At 41.0% G+C, this 23,324-nt stretch overlaps 1 long non-coding RNA gene across 1 annotated transcript in view; it reads right to left on the minus strand.

The window, feature by feature from the left end:
• Positions 1-3,818: 3,818 nt before the first annotated feature.
• LOC122464817 overlaps positions 3,819-23,324 on the minus strand; it is a 28,433-nt gene continuing 8,927 nt past the window's right edge. The window contains exons 2-3 of the long non-coding RNA XR_006289209.1: positions 20,975-21,088; positions 3,819-4,307 (exon numbers count right to left, since the gene is read on the minus strand). This is a non-coding gene — a long non-coding RNA (uncharacterized LOC122464817). The remainder of the gene's footprint in view (positions 4,308-20,974; positions 21,089-23,324) is intronic.

Consider the following 23,324-nt stretch of genomic DNA (forward strand, 5'->3'; position numbering starts at 1 on the left):
CTCTAACAGTACATTTTGGTTTCCTTGAAATCTGATGCTGATAAAAATCCCCTGAAACTGGCCTCAGTGTTCAGTACTTTCCTATGGATCACACCTCATATAATATCCTGGATGAGGGAGGTATAGCATTGGCTTATATATACACAAGGGTTTGTCTGTTGGTTTTATTGTTGTTGATACTGACTCTAACATAGAGCAGGCCTCATCAGTGTGGGGAGATTTGTGTATGCTCACTGCTTTTCTCATAGACTGAGCTTTATTTTGCATGTTTTCAATTGAGAATATAGGGGAAAATAAGCCATAAATTATGTATGTATATAATATGTGCTCCATTCAACTATGCAAGTAAGGAATGTGCAGTGTACATGAGTAAACTATGCTAGTCTCACATATTTCTGGAAGATATGCTTTAGTCAAACAAGTTGCTGGGCTCCATATTGGGGGACCTGAGTGTTTAAAAAAAAACAGTACTGTGCAGGGGGGCATGTGGAACCAAAAACCTTGCCCCTTCTATCTAGAAGCTTCCTAATTTCTCTATTTAAAGGTATCTTTTTTACAGTCCAGTGATGTAAAATTTTCATACCATATGTTTTCCTTTGCTCCCGTGAGTATAACCTACATCTAAGAAGCAAATTCTGATGGGTTCCTCCCTCCCTCCCCTGGGGTGCAACCTGGAACTCGGGAGCAGCTGATCCACCTGGGTTCCCTCTCAGCACGGTGATGTTGTGACAAGCTGAAAAGCCCTCCAAGCTTGCACTCATACCAACATCCACAGGCAGGGCTACACCCAGCTGTGTTCATGAATGCTCTGCCAGCCACTTAATGAAACAGCAATAGAGAGGCTTCAGCCAAAATATCCCCAGCTCCCCAGCCTAGGACCCCAGAGCTGTACCGTCCTGGCAGGTAACAAAACCTGACGAATGTATATAAGTTATTACCCCAGTCCGCCCCCTCCCTCAATGTGGAAAGGAACATGCACAAAGCCTTTGCTAACTGAGCTGAGATTCCCCTCCCCCATCACTTCACTTAAACCACACTGTTTTAGGTGTGGTTTATAATAGACTTATTAACTACAGATTTATTATTAGTAGATTTATTATTTTTAAATAAATAGATTTATTATTTTTGTGGTTTATAAAATATATAATATATTTATTAACTACAGATAGATTTTAAGTGATAGCAAACAGATCAAAGTAGATTACTTAGCAGATAAACAAAAACGCAATCTAAGCCTAGTATACTGATACGATTTGAATCAAGCAGTGTCTCACCCTGACTGATGATACAAGTAGGTTTACAGATTCTTGAGGCACAGGGTATGTCTACACTGGCAAGTTTCAGTGCAACAAGTTATACCACTTTTATTAAAACCCTGGAATTAAACCGCTGTTGCGTGTCCACACTCTGCTCCTTATGATGCTGGAGCACATCCACATTAGCAGCTTTTGCAATGGCAAAGAGAGCAGTGCATTGTGGTAGCTATCCCTCTGTGCAGCTAGCCCCAGGGTGCTTTGAGAAGGGTTTGCAATGCCTCATGGGGCAGGCACAGCATCACATGATGCAGGTTTCCTCATCCCATTGTTCCATGGGCACCCTACTACATTGCCAGCTGCTTTTCAAAGGGGGGGGGGCGGCGAGTGTGTGACAGGGAGTGTGTGTGTATATGGGGGGGGAGAGAGAGAGTGTGTTTTGGGGGACAGAGAATGTGTCAGCATGCTGTCTTGTAAGTTCAGACAGCGTCAGGAAGCAACCAGTCCTGAGGCAGGGGGAGGGGGAAACCCCAACATCAGCCCTGCCTCCCGCCCCAGCTCTCTGCACAGCACTCTCTCTCTCTCACACGAACACACACCCCCCTCTGTGTTCAACAGCACGAGCATGCCACATTAATGGTTTGCTTTGAGTCCTGGAACAGATCAGCACAGCATGCAATGGCTGTCAGATACGGAGCTTTGAAAGGGGAGGGGCACATGTTTCCAGGGCAGCCGAGTTCAAAACAGTGAGCAGAGCGGCCACTTGAGGGATTATGGGACACTTCCGGAGGGCAACTGATTGCTTTCTGCGCTGTAATGTGTTTACACTGCCAAAACAGCGCTGGAGCCTTTGACGACTCTTGTCAAGGTGGTTTTTTTGTAACGCTGCAACTGAGGAGTTTCTGCGCACTAAGTGGCTGGCAGTGGGTACACCTCGGGAGTTACACTGCAGAAAGCTGCTTCACTGCACAGTAACTTGCTAGTGTAGACAAGGCCACAGGCTGTATCTGCTTTGCAGCCTGGGTTCTCCTCCCCGTTCAAAGTCCTTTTTCTTCCAGAGGTTCTTTGAGGTGCTGAGTTGTGGGGGAGTGAAGACAAGTCATGATGCCACACCCCATCTTTTATAGTTTCTTCCACCTCGCTGGAAAGTCTATGCATATGTGGGGTATATCCCCATTGGCCAAACAGTCTCCATTATCTCTGTGCTCCCTCTGAGGAGGCTTCCTTATACAGAGTTCCCGTGTTAGTGGATTCTTCCCTTGGTGGTGTTGATGACAGCAATTAACACTGGCTACTCTATTGCTGAACCTGAATGGCTGGCTTGAGGTGTTTCCAGCCCTACATCATACTTTAGTAACTCACACATAGTAAGATTTCATAACTTCACTTAGGATGATAGCACATACAATCCACTGACATTAATGTTTAACAGATCAAGACTTTTTGAATGATAACTCACAAGGCATACTTTGTACAAAACATATCATAATTACATCACCATGATGAATATGGGATGCTTTGGGGTGCAGAGTATCACACAAATCAATCAGATTAACAACATAGGTAAAACAGAATTTAGTGGTAATATACTCATCTTGTAAAAAGAAGTGCAGCACAGTTGATAATAAATATTTCTCCAGGATCTAATTCCTCTGCATTCAGATACACAAAATAACCAAGACCATCTGCAATAGTGCCATCTGGTGACTTCCCATAATCTTAGATGGAACTGCCATTCTCTGACTTGCAGCCTGATGGCCCATTCTTTACTAGTTGTTCATTTTTACAAAATATAGTATTGTATATTTTTCATTACTAAACTATTAAGCAATACCTTAAAATTATATATTTAATTTAAAAAATAACATGCAAGGAGGTTGTTTTTTCTATGAAACTTCAATGTATTTAATGTTTCTATTTCATGTGGCAGGAAAGATCACATTTTCTTAAGAATCCCATGATGTGTGTATCCTGATTAAAAATTCCAAGGTTTGTGTTTTATATAGAAATATATATATATATAAACATATATATAAACACATGACAAAGAGAGAGATTAAATCAAAATAAAATGTACTACTGGGAGGCATTGCCAACATGGAGGAGGACCAGAATATCACATAAGAAGAGCTGGATGACCTTGAAAACTGGAGTAATAGAAATGGGATGAAATTTAAATAGTTTAAAGTGCAAGGTGTCTCCAGGCCTCAGTGGGTCACAATTGAGAATGCCAAATTCACCCCAAACTAGTGATTATTCTATTAGATTATACCAAGCCAGTAACAAGAGTAAATTTCTCTATCACCACACTGGTAAAAAAGAAATAAAAAATGAAGTTTTAAGCATTCCACCCCAGGGCTTAACACCTGGACACTGCACTTTATGATGAGTGGTTATTGATAACCAATTTCATAATATATAGGGTCCTTCCAATCCCAAGAGATCAGCCACTTAGCTAGGTCAATATATAACTCAGATCTCACCCCATAATCATGCTGATGCCAATCCTTTAGTTATTAAAAATTAAAGGTTTAATAATAAAAGAAAAGAAGAAGAGGAGTTATAATGGCTAGTATATCAGATACATACAAGAGAATTCAAAGTGTTCATATATCAGGATCACAGCAGTGATGGAATAAACTGCTATCTTATAAAAGTCTCTCTGGAATTACCCAAACATATTACGGGTCATCAGTCCTTGTCCAAAGATTCCTTGATAGAAATCCAGTCCAGAAAAAATGAAGCAGGAAATGACAAAATGAAGATGTTCAGAGATCCTTTTACATCCTCTGCCATGTACATGGAATTTTAATGTCCCAAACAAAGCCCACAGCCTCTGTTTGTGGAAAGTTACTGGCCCAAGATGGAATCCAGGGTCACATGAGCATATCATGCATGTCCTTACACGCTTTGATAACTCACAATGGGTGGCCATTTGCCCCTTGGAGTCTGCGGCATCCGCAGGAAAAGCTATTTGGGTGGGAAAAGCCCATTGAGAGAGTTAAGTGTCCCAGCTGTCTGGCACCAGTGTAAATCCTATCTGGTGGGTGTTACCTAGGAATACAACACAGGTATAAAATACCAGTACATAGCCAATATTCATAACTTCAGATACAAAGATAATACATGCACGTAAACAGGATAATCATACCTAACAAATCATAACTTCTCTATTGACACCTTACAGGACACACTTTGTACAAGATTTGTTGCAACTGTATAACAGTGGTAATATCAATCATACGGCATCCCACAAGGTCATGCACTTAGGAACTAACAACAAGAATTTTTGCTATAAGCTGAGGACTTATCAGTTGGAAGTGACAGAAGAGGAGAAACACCTGGGTGTATTGATTGATCACAGGATGACTATGAGCTGCCAATGTGATGCGGCCATGAAAAAGACTAGTGCAACCTTCTGATGCATCAAGGGCGATATTTACAGTAGAGATGGGTAGTGTTAGTACATTATACTATACATTATACAGTATAGCATTATACAAGGCACTGGTGAACCCTCATCTGGAATACTATGTGCAATTCTGATCTCCCATTTTTAAAAAAGATGAATTTGAATGGAACAGATACAGAGAAGGGCTACTAGGATGATTTGAGGAATGGAAAATCTACCTTATGAGAGGAGAATCAAAGAGCTTGGCTTGTTTAGCCTAACCAAACAAAGGCTGAGGGGAGATATGATTGTTCTCTTTAAAGACATCAGAGGGATAAATACTATGGAGGGAGAGTAGTTGTTTAAGTTATGCGCCAATGTGCACACAAGAACAAATGGATATAAACTGGCCATCAACAAGTTTAGGCTTGAAATCAGATGAAGGTTTCTAACCACCAGAGGACTGAAGTTCTGGAACAACCTTCCAAAAAGAGCAGTGGAAGCACAAAACCTAACTGGCTTCAAGATTGAGCTTGATAAATTTATGGAGGGGATGGTATGATGAGGCCACCTACAATGGCATATAGCCAATCTGCGACTGCTAGTAGCAAATATCCCCAATGACTGGAGATGGGACACTAGACGGGAAGGACTCCAAGTTACTATAGAGAATTCTTTTCCAGGTGTCTGGCTGTTGGGTCTTGCTGGCATACTCAGGATCCAATTGATCACCATGTTTGAGGTCAGGAAGGAATTTTCCCCCTGTCAGACTGGTGGAGACCCTGGGGTTTTTCACCTTCCTCTGCAGCATGGGTCATGGGTCACTTGAAGGTTTAAACTAAAGTAAATGGTGGATTCTGTGTAACTTGAAGTCTTTAAATAATGGTTTAAGGACTTCACTAACTCAGCCAAAGGTTAGGGGTCTATTACAGGAGTGGGTGAATGAGGATCTGTGGCTTGCAATGTGCAGGACGTCAGACTAGTTGATCACGATGATCCCTTCTGGCCTTAAAGTCTATGAGTTTAATCGGCCCATGGTAGGTAGTGCCCAGTTAGTAACATACCAGTATTTTTCCCTGAAGCTCACAACTATCCACATGACCTTTCCAAAACAGTGAAGCTTGTTTATAAATGAGAGTATTCTTAAAAGTCAGAGAGTCCTTTGTGCAATCAACTCAGTGGCAATCGTGATACATATAGAGCCTGATCAAAAGCACACTGAAATCAATGGAAAGACACCTATTGACATCAGTGAGCTTTGGATAAGGTCCAAACTAAACAGCGAGTCTGCAAATTTGAGCAAGCAGCTTACACACCTGTGGGTGTAACTGTGACATTTCTAGTATAAAGGCATCAAGATTCTGTTCATGTAGAACTGCTGAAAAATGGCTATTAGCAGAAGAGAAATACCTGTGCATTTTATAAAAAAGGATTTTAATGAGTGTTGAACAAAAAGCAGTAAGATTCAAGTTGCTACAATATACTTTCTCTGGGTTTTTTTTTTTCTGTAAACATATAAAGGCATGGCACCATTCAACATTTGATTCAATGGTCCTACCCTGGTGCTCATATTTCAACGGTCACTTCATGATCATAGTCCTGTTTAGGCTTTTCAAAGAACTGGAAAGTTTTTAAGATGGTCTGTTAATGCTTCATAACTTTACTTTGCTTTTTTGTGGCCCAATAAATTTTTATCAACTTTTTTGTGTTAACTTCATTTACTGGACAATTTGATAACCCACAGTACTAAACATTTTACCGCTCTTTCGTCTGTAATACCACATGAGATGGATAATGACGTTAGCATGCCCACAGCTAAATTCAGGGAACCCTAGCTGTGCCACGACTGCCTTTCCTGAAGGAATGTCTTTTTCATATTGGGAATCAGCCTCACAGAAAGGAAAACATTTGAGCTTTGTCAAAATTTTGGAACAACATTCTGCCCAAAGAGATGTTCCTTCGAACCAACCACTGTTTATCACAATACCCCAGTGACTTCTCTTTCATTGGGCCTTCTCAATGTCCCAGAACTATTTCTTCCCTATGGCCCTGCTTCAGCAAAGCACGTGGTTAACTTTAGCTGGAGAACAAATAGCAAACAAAACAAAACAAAAATGCTTGTTTTTATGCAAATGACCCCACTAATCAACATTGAAGGGAGTGTGTTCTGGGGTGGGGAATGGGGGTGTATAACATAGGGTGGTGGTTGTTTTTTTTGTCCTGAATAGAATATTTTCTAAAAATTTCTATGAAGTATTTGTTGAAAACTGTAACACCTGGCAAACTCCTAGAAAAAAACCAACACTGCAGTATGGCCAAGCTTGGGCCACAGACCAACAAAGCATGAATGTTCAGTTTAGGGGCTAATACATTCCTTTCTTAACTCATTTTGTTTCCCCTTCATTAGCTCTTACCTCCAACTGTCATCATCTCATGGCTTTTATTGCTTTGTGTTCCATTCTAATCCAGCAAAGGAAATGGTTCTTAAAATCGGGTGGGAATGGGGGTCTATAAAACTCAGTGCTTTTCCAAAATGAGGTATAAATAAATAAATAAAAATACACCAATTGCCCACCCTCTCAAGAATTATATAGTAAGGAGAGTCTAATGCTGAAATGGTGTAGTGGAAAATTTTTTAAGAGAAAGTTTCTATTTAATACCGCATACTTTTCTGTTCTAGAAATATGAACCACCTGTAGCAGGAGCCCTAAGGGATTAGCAGTAGTGCAGATTGCCCATTAATGTCCTGGACCTCCTCCTGCTTGCAATATGTCTCAGGCAAGCTTTTTTTCTTTGCACATTTTATGATCTCCTACACTAATTATTTGGAATTCATTTATAATAAATGCCTTATGTTTCCCTGTGCTGAGGCACGCACACTGAATGTTCATTGTGTATGTGTAGCAGAATGAGCACTACAATAGAATTCTGAATGGAGACACAAACTCTTGGTTAAGAAGTGTTTAGTTTAGAAAAGGCAAGAAAAATAAAAGGCATTTATTTGGGCTGAGTTGCATGGCCCAATGCATTTCCATCAGAGCTACTTTTATTTCCTATTTAACTTAGAACAGGAAATAAATTAAGAAATTGTTTTGGGGACAATTTAAATTATCCTTGGATGAGCTGTACACATGTTTTAATGATATCTTAAAGCCCCCAGGTCTTTTGGATGTTTATTTTTAAAAATAAATTATTTGTCTTAGTACTTCAAGAAGACTTAACCTTTAGACTTTCTTTTTTAATGTCAATTCCTACAAAGATCTAGACATAGGATCTTTACAAATAAATAATGGCCTCTTTTCTCAAAAAGAACATAAAGGCCAAAGTGCATCAAAAAATATTTCTTGTGCATCAAAGAGAGACATGATGGGACATGTCTGCCATTCAGAGACCAGCCAGAGTATAACATACCAGCATCTTTGTAAGACTTCTCATTTAATGGCAAAATATTTGATGGAGACTTGTGGCTATCTCTTTAATTTTTCTGAGGCTCCCGTTAGTCATTTCTCCCAAGAACTATCTACCTTGGATTTGGGCCTTTGTCAAGACCATGTTTTCTTCAGAAACCAGAGATATTTTATCAACAATCTTATTTACAATTAGGCAGACTGGGACATCCTGAGACTCCATAATGCAGTGTAATGCTCGTAGTTGGGTACTGGAAATCGTGTGTTCCATAAACTGTTGCTATTCAAAATTTTTATCCATTTATGACGTTGGCTTAATTTTTGTGTTTCATTTAGCATGGACAGTAAAACTAAACAGGCGTCATGGTTTGCTTATGTAGTACCAGCACAATATTAAGAACAGGAGTATGTGTGGCACCTTAGAGACTAACAAATTTATTAGAGCGTAAGCTTTCATGGGCTACAGCTCACTTCATCGGATGCATAGAATGGAACATATACTAAGAAGATTATATAGTTGATATAGATATAAGTTAATATAGTTTAAGGTAGTTGACAAGGGGAGAGGATACTTAACTTAGGGAAATAGATTCCCTAAGTTAGTATCCTCACACCTTCTTGTGAGCTGTCTAAATGGGCCATCTTGATTATCACTACAAAAGTTTTCTCCTGCTGATAATAGCACATCTTAACTAATTAGTGGATATAGACTAACACGACTGCTACTCTGAAACCAGCACAATATGGTTGTCTTTGTATTTCCAACACTGCAGAGCAAAGAATGAATATTTTTTTAAATGCTGGGTTTTTTCAATATTTTTAAAAAAACTACTAAGAAAACTTTAAAGTCCATAATATATACAGCTTTTGTAAAAAAAAAAAAAAAAAAAACCAAAACATTAATTTGGGAACTAATCTAATTAACATCATTGTTAGAGAGCTTATTCCTTCACTCTCCCACTTCCCTGGTCCTTCTCGCATGAACAGAGAGCAACAATACCCGAAGTCCGAAGGTGCAAACAATTCGATGTTTATTGGGGTGAACTTCCAGCAAGCTTAAATACAAGTTCCTTTTTCCTTATTTTCGAATCCCAACTTACTTCCTGTTTGCCCCTAATTTATATAGTAATATTCTTAGCTATACCTTAACCAATCATTCTACTGAAATTTAACTAACCAATCCTAACATATTGTAACATGATTAGCTAACCAATTATATCCCACCACCTTAATTAGATTACACCCAGCAAAATTAATTATACAGCAGACAGAAACAATCACAGAACCAGACAGAGATTATACAGACAAACAATAGCAAAGTGGGAACTATAATGACAAAACAATACAGAAGTGAGGATTTCACATCCCAGCTATTGATAAGTGAGTTCTTGCCAGACAGGATGCTATCAAACTAAGTTTCCTTTTACATTTTCTAGGCACTTCCCTTTCTCTGGAGGTGATAGGAATACAATCCTGTCCTGATAGTGCCTGACAGCCCAATAGCACCTTCTTTCAATGTGACTAGTTTGGAATGTGAGGATGTGACTGTTCGCTTCCTAGCTTATGGCTGCCTCTGCTGCTTAGCCAAAGGCCTTAGCCTAAGAACAGGGCCTCAAACTGTCACAGTAAGAGAAGGCCCTTACACCAGCAGACAGTGATTTTGATTCTTTCTTTTATACCTCTAGAACTAGCCAAGTGATAAGAATACCCCTAAATTCTTAAAGTACAGGCCTTTGCAGACAGGCCTGAATATCTATATCCTAACAATCATCTTTTCAAATCAGCTAAATGGAGAGAATATATATTTGTAACAATTGAAACCCCACGTTATGTACTCAGGGTCTGATTAAGGTACTCTGAGACCTGGTCTCTGTTAGAATGTTTTACCAACATAACTATGTGGGCTAGGAGTGTGAAAAAAATCACCCCCTAATCAACATAGCAGTGCCAGAAAAAGCCTTGATGTAGAAGCAGTTACGCTGGCCAAAAAAAAAAAAGGGGGGGGGGGGCTTTTGCCGGTATAGCTTATTGTGTATGGAGAACTGGTTTAAACTATATCAGCAAAAGCTACATCTCCACTAGGGAGGGGTTCCCACTATAACTCTACAGGTACATTTATATCTGCAAAGCCTTTTAAGTGTAGACCAGGATTTCCCAAACTTGATTCGCAGTTTGTTCAGGGTAAGCCCCTGGCGGGCTGTGAGACACTGTTTACCTGAGCGTCTGCAGGTACTGCTGCTCGCAGCTCCCAGTGGCCACAGTTTGCTGTTCCCAGCCAAATGGGAGCTGCGGCAAATGGCGCAGGTCAGGCCACTGCTTCCCGCAGCTCCCATTGGCCGGGAACCGCAAACCACGGCCATGGGAGCTGCGAGCGGCCATACCTGCAAACGGTCAGGTAAACAAAGTGTTTCGCGGCCTGCCAAGGCTTACCCTGAACAAGCCATGAACCAAGTTTGGGAACCCCTGGCCTAGAGATTCTATGCTTTAATCCAACTCTGTATATACTGTGGGTAGAGTGGGAAACAAACGTTTTTTCCCAATTTGCCTGAAAAATTTTGTTGCTTTCACTTCAGTCCAGACTTACATCTGAACTTACGTGTAAGTGATAGCTAGAGTAAGCCATTTGCTGTTCTTAGCTCTTAATGCAACAGGACATAAGTCACTGCAGTGTTTGACAAACTGGAATCTTTAAGGGACATTGTTTTTGTTTTATATTATTGGAAGTGGCATTTATATATTCTGAATGTTTTCATGCAGTTCTCTTTTGCTCTGCAGTTTAGCCCTGCTGGTTCTAATAAGGTGTCCAGTATGGAGCTGAGAAGAAGGGAAGCAGGAATTTAAATGGAAAAGAAAGACTACTCTAGTGTTCAGAACTGAAGCCCATCATCTTTCTTTTCCCTTGTGCTACTGGAGTTCTCTTTTTGTTGCTAGTCCCATTAGATTCCAGGGCTTCATGTCCCAGCCATGATACTCCCAGAAGTGGGGAATTTACTACTTGGATTTCTTAATCACATATGGTCTGATCCAAAGCCCATTCAAATGGAGTCTTATTGACTTCTATGGACTTTGGATTAGGCCCTTACTGAAGGAAAGACAAGGGTGGTATGATAAACCCTCAAAAATCCATATTTTCCTCTTGAATCATTCTATAACGATTGCCTTGGTGTATAAGCTACCAGTACCTATTAGTGTTACTGACATTTAGACACAGTCAGATTTTTTATTCTCCTATGTTTCGTTTTATGGGCACTTATTCTTTTTTTTTTTTTTTTTTTTTTGCGGGGCGGGAGGTCTTTCATTGTTTGGTGTATTCAATATTACACTGTAGTTGTACATTTAAAAAAGTGACTAGCTAGAGGGTCACCCTCCTTGTTGTTTCTATACACAGCAGGGGCTACTTGCATTCTCCCCATTCTTTCCCACAAGCCACCCTCCTATCTTCTTCTATTTAAGGGTCTCCCTGGAACCCCCCCCACCCCTTACTCCATGACAGGGCCTGTATGCACCCCCCATTCTTCCCTCCAAAACATGCCCCCCACATTCCCTCACTCCCCCCCCCCACACACACACACGCCAGGGGTATTCCTTCTTTATCTCTTCTTTTCTCTTTTTTCAGGTTGTCACTATTTTAAAACTGTACTGAGAGGATGGGCAGAGCTAAAATGAGGAATATTCTTATGCTGGATTATGTTAATATCTGCATCAACTGGTTCTTTCATATGTAGACAATTACACAGGTAGTAGCTGCCAGGGGCTTCATATGTCCCCTGTCTCCCACTTCTGGTTTTTCAGTTTTCACCAAGATCAGTAGGTTGTGACCACTCATGCCTAGAACATTCCCTGAGAGACAAGGTGGGTGAGGTAATATCTTTTTTTGGACCAATCTATATGGGGTATCAAACACTACAAACCATAATCAATGGGGATCCCATCCTGAAAGAAATCTTTCCCGAACTCCCTCTTCTGGCCTTCAAACAATCCTCCTAACTCATCATCAGAAGCAAGCTCCCCAAAGACCACGACACATCAATTCAAAGTGGCACTGGATCCTGCCAGAACAACAGATGCAGAACCCACAGACATATCTCCACTGTTACAATGATCAACACCCCTCCACAACACACCTTTCAAGATCCAGGGGTCTTACACATGCCTATCACAACATCTGATATAGCTCATCCAGTGCACCAACTGCCCCAATAACAATTATGTGTGTAAAACCAGACAATCACTATGCTCTCGAATGAACTCACATAGGAAAATGATAAGACAAAAACACTATCACTTTACAGAATGACCACTCCATATCTGACCTGTCCGTCCTCATCCTCAAAGGAAACCTGCACAACACCTTCAAAAGATGAGCCTGGGAGTTTAAATTCATAACTCTTATAGACACTAAAAATCATGGCCTGTCCTATGACTGCAGAGATGTTAACAGGCCACTCTACCTTATGCTAACTACTTATGCTAACAATCTGTTCCACCTTGCACTTAGCTGTGACCCTGGGAGTACTTTTCCCAGACCTGAGGAAAAGCTCTGCGTAGCTCAAAAGCTTGTCTCTCTCACCAACAGAAGTTGGTCCAATAAAAGATATTACCTCACCCATTTTGTCTCCCCAACCTCTGTTGGTGAGAGAGACAAGCTTTAGAGCTTACACAGAGCTCTCCTGGGAATGCAAACACTGCATAGAACATTCCCTGAAATTTTGAAATTTGTCAGATGCAGCATTCAAAAATTATTGTGTTACATCCAAACAGAGAAATTCTATCAAGTTAAGTGTAAAACCCTGCAAGTTCAGCCAAAAACTGGCAATGTGAGTTCCCATGTTTATTGCCTCTCAATGACTTCCAGATCAAATGTGCTCCATTTACAAGTAAAAATATGGTTGTTTTTTTTTTTTCTCTAACTACCAGCTTTGCAAACTCAGCTGGGACTCGGAGAATCAAGCCTGAACTCTTTCCTTCTTGTGCATCACCACCGGTAACAAGGGTTCTGCAAGCCACAGTAGGCCTCAGTTATACCTGTGTAACCCTTCTGCCCGTCAGAGTTGGCAGCAAAAAGGGCCGGGTTCAATATCTAGGGGATCCATTCCAATAACACAATGCAAACCGGCTCGAGCCCCCACCTAGTGACCTGGGACAAATATATACCACCCCTGCTGGGCGCCTCCAAGAGGCAATACTTCCCCTCTCGCTAGCACATAGTCTGAGTGTAGCAAAAAGCCTTTTAATAACAGAGAGAAACAATGTGGCATTATGTTGGGGAAACACCATCAACAGGATTCATAACACAACCCATGAGCAAAAAACCCCACCCCAAGCAAATTGGGGCATGCACCTTTCCCTTTCGTTCTTGAGTCCAGCAACCCCAAATCACCCAAAGTCCCAAAAGTCCAATGACCCAAAAGTCTCTGTCCCTGATCAGGGCAGCCCCAGAGTTCGAAAGTTTATCTGGGGAGCTTTACTTCCCAACCTGGGTGGAGATGGGGCGGGGGGTAAGAGGCACCTTACATGATCTGAAGCTGACCGCCCCACAGCTCCATAGGCCTTCGCTCAGCTCCGCTCCGTGGCCCACAAGCAGCTCCCGCTGTCCCACGAACTGCTCCACCAGCTGGTCCACAAACTGCTCCGTGTCCCACCAGCAGCTCCCGCCGTCCTACAAACTGCTCCACCAGCCTGTCCACAAGGCACTCCAGCCGTCCCGCAAACTGCTCCACAATAGATCTTCAGGCTCCCCCACTACTTAACACAACACTCAGTGATTTCAGCTCTTAGTCAGTTCAGCTCTTTGGTGAATTCAGCTTATAGTAGGGGAGCCTCAGTGTTGGTGCACTATTAGCCCAAAGTGAGCTCAGCAGCGTGTAACTAGACTCCTAATGAAATCAAAATTAGCTCTGATATTCCACAGTGGAGGAAGGAGGAAGTGCAATTAGCATGTAAGGCCCTCACCAAGGGGCCCATGCCACCAAGTATTAATACTTGTCCCCAGCCTCTCTCAATTCACAGAGTTTTGGAAGCCATGTCCCTTGCCTAGCGAGTGCTACTCAGTTGATGGTGAGTCCCTACATCATAACAAAAGGCCAAGTACAGTCCCAAGCACAGTTCCCATAATCAGGGTAATAACAATTTATTCTTCCTGCCCCAACAACAGAGACACTGGGGATCCCACAGGAGCCAAAGTGACCATTTGGGCAGCTATGGCCTCATTCTAGGCGGGGTGGGTGTGCCTATGCAAATGAGATCGGCCCCTGAAGTTCTTTTCCACAACTTACCACACCTCACCACCAGATGTCAGGGTGGAGCTCATCCTGACACTGCTTACACCTGCAAAACTCCAATTTCTTCCAATTATGCCCTCAATAACACCAATGCAACTTCATTTCCATCACAGTATTACCAACCCAAGCATTCAAAAATTATGTGACTGACTTAAAAGTCATGAGATTTTTTGGGAGGGTAGGGGTTGTTTTTATTGTCTTCTGGTTTCTGAACCTTAAGGGTATGCTTGAGTCACCTTTCCATGCTTTTCTTGGCAACCATGAGGGCTAGAAAATTTTTTTAAACAAAATCCAATATTCTTATGTAATCACTTGACTCCAAGAACTGGGACTTTAATAGAGATGCCAAATATTGCGAGACTCAGGCAATGTTTGCACAGAGGTCAACATGGCTGTAAGAGGTGTAAGAGGCTGCATTTAGTAAATAATCCTGTTGCTGATGCACAAGATGGAACTGAATCTTGAGCTCACTCAATCTTAGCTGTGTGCTTACAATGCTAGCAGATGTAAAAAAGAAATACAAACTTAGGGCTTATCTACACTTACAGTTCTGCAGCGGCACAACTGCAGGAGTGCAGCAGCACCACTGTAGCATTCAGTGAAGACATTGCCTCTGCCAGCATAGGTGCTCCACCTCCCTGAGAGGAGGTAGTTATATTGACAGGAGAAACCCTCCTGTTGACAGAGTGCTGTCTACACCGGGGGCTAGGTTGGTATAACTGCATTGCTTAGGGATGTGGATTTTCCACACCCCTGAGCAACATATTTATACCAACATAAGTTTGTAGGATAGACCAAGCCTCAGTTCCAGGGCCAATTGGGAGCGGCGGGGGGCAGGAGAACCGTTTGGCCTGGGCCTTAAGCTCAAAGGGGGCCTCAATTTTAGACACTTGTTAATTTTTTGGCATTTGATAAGTTTCGTGACTTGTTTTTATGTGCATCCCTATTGGACCAAGATGTGACACACTCTCAGCTTAGAGCTGAAAATTTTATCAAATAAGAGATGTGATTTGTAAAAGACAATTTTTTTGTTAACTGATATAGATTTTGTCATATTACAGAGTTAAAAATGTTCATAAATATTAATAAAAATATATTGGTTCTGTTGGCACAAGATTAGAGTGTGATGAATGTGTCCTCTCAGATCAGCTGATTATATAAACAAACCACTACTAGTGGCTGGTGCTGGATCAAGTGGATGTTGAAAGGTAGAGAATTGTTACATTTTTAGTATCTTTATAGCTTTACATCTAGTTGACTAAGGAATTATTTATTTCTGAGAATTCCTCATTATTATCTTCATATGGTAGCTAAAAGAGGTGACTGGTTGATTGGTTGAGCCCTAGCTTGGTAGCTTGGCCATCATCATAGGCTTTCGTAGTCTATAGGCCCAGATTCCAGGTGAAAATTTGTGAGGACAATCTTGTACAGTGAGTTTCGTGAGGACACATGTTTGAAATTTTTGGACATTATCCCTCTGTCTGTATTTACTATGTCATCCCTTTGTCTTCAGCTCAGCCAGTTATATTATACCTTGTGTGCTTGAGTTTTGATTCAGTGATAAGAATAATAACTTGTCTGACTGTTTCATTTTGTGTTCTTAATTAGTATTCCTTCGTTCTAAGTCTTCAGTACTTGTGTACCATTCAGCATTTGTGTATGTTTACAGTAGAAGATTTCAAGTGTAGATAAGCTACTTATTTACAGCAGAATATTTCAAGTGTGGATAGGCTACATATTGATCAGATAGATCACTATGAAGAGGAGATTTGGAAATGGTGCAAGCAAGAGACAGCAAAAACAACTGAGTGAAGCAGCAGCTAAGAGCTCAAAGACAATAACTTCATTTCTCAAACCACTGAAATACACACCTTAGCCAACAAACAATGCTAGAGACAATGAAAACTCCGCAACTGCAACAGGTGATATTTCAATGCCAATACCTGAACCTGAGGACAATAGTCAAGAAAGATGTGCCAACAGTAGCAGATGCAGCAGAAGATCCTGTGTACGATCAAGTAACTCAACAGCTACAGGAAGATGTAGATCTTACGCAGCAAGAGCAATTCATGAGTACTACAGGTTTGACAGTGACTGACATTGGAATTATTGACAAGAGCAATGCTGCCCAAATACAATCTTTTCTTCAAATTAGTTGTTTTGAAATTCCATGTAACATTCCATGAGATACTGATAATCATGCTTACCCTATTCGTCTGACAAAAAAAAAAACAACTCTTCCAAATGGTGAGATCTGCACAAGAGACTGGTTATGCTAGAGTACGGAAAAAACAATCTCTGTACTGTTCACCCTGCTTCATTTTGAACAAAAGTGCTGCAAATGCATCAGTTCTCTCTGATCAATCAGGATGAGCTGTAGCTCACGAAAGCTTATGCTCAAATAAATTGGTTAGTCTCTAAGGTGCCACAAGTACTCCTTTTATTTTTGCGAATACAAACTAACACGGCTGTTACTCTGAAACCAACAGAGGTTGGAGGAAGTTGAAAGACTGAATACCATCACGTGAGAGAGTTCAACGTCACACAAAGAAAACTATGTTGCATGGAAATCAGCCAGTAGTGCAGCATCAGCTGAAAGTTCAGTTGAGAATTTACTCTTGACTGAATTCTCTACAGAAACTAATAACTGGAAAAAACTTCTTGAGCGCATCCTGAATGTCATCCTTTTTCTTTCTGAGCAGGGATTGGCTGTCTTTGGTTCCAGACAACGTATTGGTGATCATGCAAATGGAAACTTCCTAGGCATAGTTGAGCTCCGCAGCAAATATGACCCACTTTTATCAGAGCATGTTAAACATGTTTGAGAATTGAAATGCCATGTATTTTTCAATCATTGTTGATGCCACTCCAGATTGTTCTCACAAGGAACAGACTACTATGGTTATTCGATACGTTAAGATTGTAGACAGCTCAAAATTTTCAATTGAAGAAAGGTTTATTTTGTTTGATAATTTCACGAGAAAAACTGGAAAAGAAATTGCTGCTCGAGTACTAGCAATTCTAGAAGTTTTTAAGTTAGATTTTCAAGTCTGCATTGGTCAAGCCTATGACAATGGTTCTAATATGGCCGGAAAGTACAAAGGTATACAAGCAGTTCTGCATGAACATCATTCAAACTGTATTTTTTCCAGCTGTAGAAACCACACACTAAACCTTGTAGATGTTGCCTGTGCTGAATCATGCAAGGAGGCAACTACTTACTTTGGAACTGTTCAGCAACTGTACAATCCCTTCAGTAGCAGTCCGCAAAGGTGGGACATTCTGAAGCAATATCTTCCTGTTTCACTGCATGGGATGTCCAAAACTAGATGATCTGCATGGATTGATGGTGTTCAACCAGTTGAGCACCATTTGAATTCAGTGAGAAAGGCTTTAAATGAGCTTGAATCTCTCAATCTCACTGCACAGGCTTGAACTGAACTTCAGTCTATTCAGAAGCACATGTTCAAATTTCAGAGTAGCAGCCGTGTTAGTCTGTATTCGCAAAAAGAAAAAGGAGTACTTGTGGCACCTTAGAGACTAACCAATTTATTTGAGCATAAGCTTTCGTGAGCTACAGCTCACTTCATCGGATGCATTCAGTTCCGGAACTGAATGCATCCGATGAAGTGAGCTGTAGCTCATGAAAGCTTATGCTCAAATAAACTGGTTAGTCCCTAAGGTGCCACAAATACTCCTTTTCTTTATGTTCAAATTTGAATGCATTCTGATGTCATCTGTGTGGATGAAGCTACTTACAGTGATCCATCAAACTAATCTGGTAATTGAAGCATGCAATACTACACTTGATGTTGAGAGGGATAACACTGAAAGTCTTATCAATGACATTCAACATATTCGTGAACAATGGGATGCAATCCTGACCAAGTCAAAATTAGTAGCACAGAATATTGGCATTTCATCTGAGTTCTCCACCAATCGCAACTTACCTGTGGAATCTGATGCCAAGCAGCATTATAGGGTCAATGTCTTCCTTGTCATCACTGACACTATTCAGTCAGGTCTTACACATTGATTTGGGTCACTGCAACTAATTTGTACCCTTTTGGGATTTCTTTGGCAGTTCAACAGACTGAGTAATGAAGATCTACTTTCTGCAGCTGAACAGTTTCAGCAACAGTACAACAAAGAAGTCTCAAAAGATCTCAGTGACGAGGTCATCTTCCTCAAATGAATATATTCCATAAACTTTAAATTGGATTGCAAGCCAAAGGAATTGCTTCAAGAAATACCCAAACTTGGACTCTCTGCGGTGTTTCCTAATATCACAATTGAATTGTGTATTTTTGTCAGTTTGCCTGCATCAGTGTCTTCAGGTGAACACACCTTCAATGTGTAAAGCAGGTAAAGAACTATCACCATTCAACTATGGGACAAGAGCATTTGAATGGGCTCACCATGCTTAATATCAACTGTGACATTGCACAAAAGCTAGATTTTTCCTCCATAATTAGTGCCTTTGCACAGAAAAAGGTTAGAAAAGCATTAGTTAAATAAAAAAATATTCTAATTATGTCTCACTCTTCTTTTGGTGCCTTATTTTGTTTTCATGTGTCGTAATTTTTTATTTTTATTATGGCTAGGGGACTCAAAAGTTGGAAGTGGCCCGGGGCTCTCTAGACCTCGGAGAGGGCCTGGTTTTGTCACAAAGTTAACAGATCTGCTGAGCACAAAAGTGCCATTTTTAAAGAGTAACTTTTCAGAGTCTTTCCATCCTCTCCTCCCGTCCTGCCCATGCCAAGCAGAAAACTAATCCTGTCTGACTGCTGCTGAGATCAGTTGTGGTTCCAATTTAGCTACTCTGCTGCCAAATGCTTCCTTATTATAACTTGGTGTATCATGCTACTCTCTGCTTTGCTACCATATGGATCACAGCTGACGAAAGCTGTGTCAGTATCTGTAGATGTTGCCCATCCACTATGTAAGTTATGAAGGCCTTTTAATTAGACTTGGATATCAGAAGAAATGCAGCAAATACCAAACAAGCATTCTAGCCAGTGGCTTTTGCAAAGAACAAATGCTGATTTTATATGGATTCTGCTATCAAGGGGATGCCAAGGGGACATTATTAATGTGCTCATTTTCCTTTGGACTGAATTGGAACAGAAGTATAATAGTCTTCTTTAGATGAAGTACTGTAGCCATAAGTTTGAATTTGTGCATTTAAACACTATCTCAGGCATGAATCTTGCTCTTATAAATTAATTTAAGTAGTCCCTTGATTTCTGCATTTCTGATAGTGTTCCAACACTTACTGTCATTTACTAGAGGAATTTCCATATTATCATCATCTGGACTGGAAGGACATTTCATGCATATGCTTATAAATCAAAGTGAGGAATTGTAAAATTATTTGTTTCAACAAAACTTCTGCTTGATCCTTAGGTAAACACCTATTGTTCTCAATCACTTAAAAGATGGTCATGCTTTTTATGCACAGATCCATATTGCCAGCTGTTTATAGCTATGCTTAGTGGTCATGGTTCCATTGCAAATAAAGGCCTCACCCCTGCAAAACACCGATGCACATGCGGAGTTCCACTTACTTTAAGTTAAGCACATGTGTGTTTGCATGATCAGGGCCATAGTAATGTTAGTGACCCACATGGTGAGTCTTAAGAGCAAAGCTCTTAATCAAAATAATATCTTATATACCCTAGAACAGTGGTGGGCAACCTGGGCCACACGTGGCCTGTCAGGATAATCTGCTGGTGGGCCATGAGACAGTTTGTTTACATTGACCTTCCGCAGGCCCGGCTGCCTGCAGCTCCCAGTGGCCACAGTTCGCTGTTCTTGGCTAATGGGAGCCGCAGGAAGCAGCGCGGGCCACAGGGATGTGCTGGCCTCCGCTTCCTGTAGCTCCCATTGGCCGGGAACGACAAACCACGGCCACTGGGTGCTGCGGGCAGATGTGCCTGTGCACGGTCGATGTAAACAAACTGTCTCGCAACCTGCCAGCAGATTACCCTGACAGACCACATGTGGCCCATGGGCCACAGGTTGCCCACCACTGCCCTAGAGCATGTATGCAAAATGCATCACATGAAAGGTCCAAAGCAAATGCAGATGATACAGACCACTTTCTCTATTCCCTTCTGTTTGAAGAATAATCCATTCAGGGAACAGAAACAATATCATGAGACTTATGTGACCAACATTCACCATGAATAGCAAAAAGTCAAACTGAACAGACTGCAGATAACCCAAAGAATGAAAATTGTCTTTTGAAACTATCCAGAGAATGTTTCCAATGGAATAACAAACACATTAACAGAAAGCAGGATTGGTTTGTAAGCAGAAAAAAAAGCTACATTTGCAACAACTATTCACAAAGATAAATTCAACCAGTTCTGTTGCTCGTCAGCAATGAAGCTGGTTAAGAATGACAATTTAGAACCTTCAAGACTTAATAACAGTGCAGTGACAATGGTTAACATGTCCCTTTACGTTCAGCAAAATGCTATAAAAATTCAATGATTTATACCACTAGCAACATTAATTGATGTGTTCCTTCAGTTTCACATTTTCTTTCACTTTTATCCATATAGTTGCAAAGAATGGGAAAATGAATGTATGATCACGGCTTCCCTCTCCCTCCCTCCCCTTTCTGTGTCTACTGACCTGTTGTATAGATACCAGATTGTGACCTTTGTGGGACAGGGAATGTCACCGTGCTATTTGCACTAGGCACTGGCATAATAGGACCCTAATCATTGAATGGAGTCCTTACAGCCCCTGCAAAAAAACAATAACAACAACAGCAGCATGAAGGACACCCAAGTGGTCAGAATATTATGATGAAAACATAATTTAATGAAGAACAGTAAGAAAATTTCCTTGACATTTTCTGACCAACAATGGTGGGCAGCAATGCTGAAATATAATTTAGCTAGTATATTCAACTGCATTAACATTATGACAACAAGGGTTGGTATTATGACACACAGAAGGAAACAAAAGTTCCTTTGTGTTGTGGTGAGGGATAGAGCTGGTCGAAACTTGAAAAAATAGAAATTCCATCATATAAACCATAATGACCCCCTCATCGTAAGAGTTGGAATCCAAGATCTTTAAATCCACAGTGCAAACCTCTACCACTGGAGCTAAAGGAGTAGCTACTATGAGGCTCAGATACTAGAGGAAGATGTGACATATTGGGAATCTTACATTCTATTCCTGGTTCTGGAGGAATGTGGTCTGTTGGCTACAGACAACACCGCTAAAAATATAGATTTGGCTTAGTCATTCTGAAAGGCAGTGTGGCTAAGAGAATGAAACTTGGATCTGCTATATTCAGGACCTGAGACCAACTTTTAGCCCCTGCTCCAATGGTGCACAGGGGCCATAAAGACAGCATAGTGGCTCCCAAGGGAAATCCTCTATTATAGGACATTGTGGGGCCAGTATATATATCCCTACACTACCTCCCTCCTACAGCCTCAAGCACGGGGACATGTTGTGGGGAGGTGAGAAAATACCTGGAGCCTTGTGCCCTCCTATAGACGAAGGCTACTGAGATACCCACAGGAATCCAGGCAAAGCTGCAATAAGTTGGAGGAACCTCTGGGGTTCCTCTAAGTTATGTTGAGTTGTGGGGAGCGACACTGACCCTGGATCACCAGATTCTAGGAGGCAAAAAAGTGACATAAGACTACCTTTGCCTTTCATCTCAAACTTCACCTGCGCCTTTTGTCTTGCACCACTTGCAAATTTGCAGCAGAGAATTTGGCCCTGGGTTTCTATTCACAGGTCTGTCAGAAGTGCCCTTGTGCCTTCTCTCAGTTACTTCACCTGCAACATAGCTGAATACCCTTTCCTGTCTCCTCGGATTGGCCTGTGAGGCCATGCTCAGTAAGAAGTGCTGTGATGTGCACAGAATTATCAGGTCAGTGGAACAGCTGAGACTAGAACTCAAGGATCATCCTCCTACCAAATTTCAATTTCTGCTCCCACACCCTGGAAGTGCTAGAGCTCTTCAAAGAGATGTCTGGAAACATTTAATATTGGCAAAGTGACCTACTTTTCCTAACCTCAGAAATGGCTGGGCCATTTTTGCTGAAAATTTCCAAAGAAATTCAACCTGAGGCAGAGACCAAGCATGGAAAATTTCACTCTGATTAGTGACAGTCCAGCTCAGTTTTAAGCAACTAAAAACAGGGACTTATAATAGAAAGTGTTAGGCAACTAAAGGCATCACTACCAGTGCCATCTATAATGATAGTGCTGAGGTGATCAAAAGCAGAGCTAAATGCAGTCCATGGGGTCCTGCTCATCTCCTATATTTTGATACATAGGAACAGCCTGTGTAACCTAATGATTGTCAGATTGGAGACCACATGTGCTCTCCCTCTCTGAATAGCCAAGGAAGTTGTTTCTGAGGGTGAAGTTGCAGTCTTTAGTTAGCTGCTTTTAGTAAATTCAACGAATAATTAAATTCTATTAAATTTTTAGGGAGATTTAAGTATAAGCAGCTGTTATGGTTGCGTGCACTTATTTTCAATGTATATACAAATTAGGGCCCTGATCCAAAGCTCATCAAAGTTAATAGGAGTCTTTCCATTGACTTCAGTGGGGTTTAGATCAGACACTTGATGAATCTTTCTGCAAATTACTAATGGGACCCTTGTGAAACTAAGTCTCAGCATCTGGAACTAATGAAATATTAGCATATTCCCACATGCTACACTCTACACTCCAACACATTTCCTCACAAATATTACTTCATTCCAATCCCCAACACACAAAGACATATCTCGAGTACTCATTTCCAGTACTAAGCAAATTGAGACATACCTGCCCCTTTAAGGGTTGGCCATCCAGGGGAAACACAGCTAAAGAAATATAGCTGATAAAGTACATTAATGGATTACTTAATACTTAATTCAATTTCTACTTGTTCTCATGCAAGTGGATTTATGAAGGTTAGTAATTAATCAAGCTGGTAGGGGACAACTTTAGGATTCTCCAAAGA

This window comes from Chelonia mydas, chromosome 3, assembly GCF_015237465.2.
Source record: "Chelonia mydas isolate rCheMyd1 chromosome 3, rCheMyd1.pri.v2, whole genome shotgun sequence".
In the NCBI taxonomy this organism is placed as follows: domain Eukaryota; kingdom Metazoa; phylum Chordata; order Testudines; family Cheloniidae; genus Chelonia; species Chelonia mydas.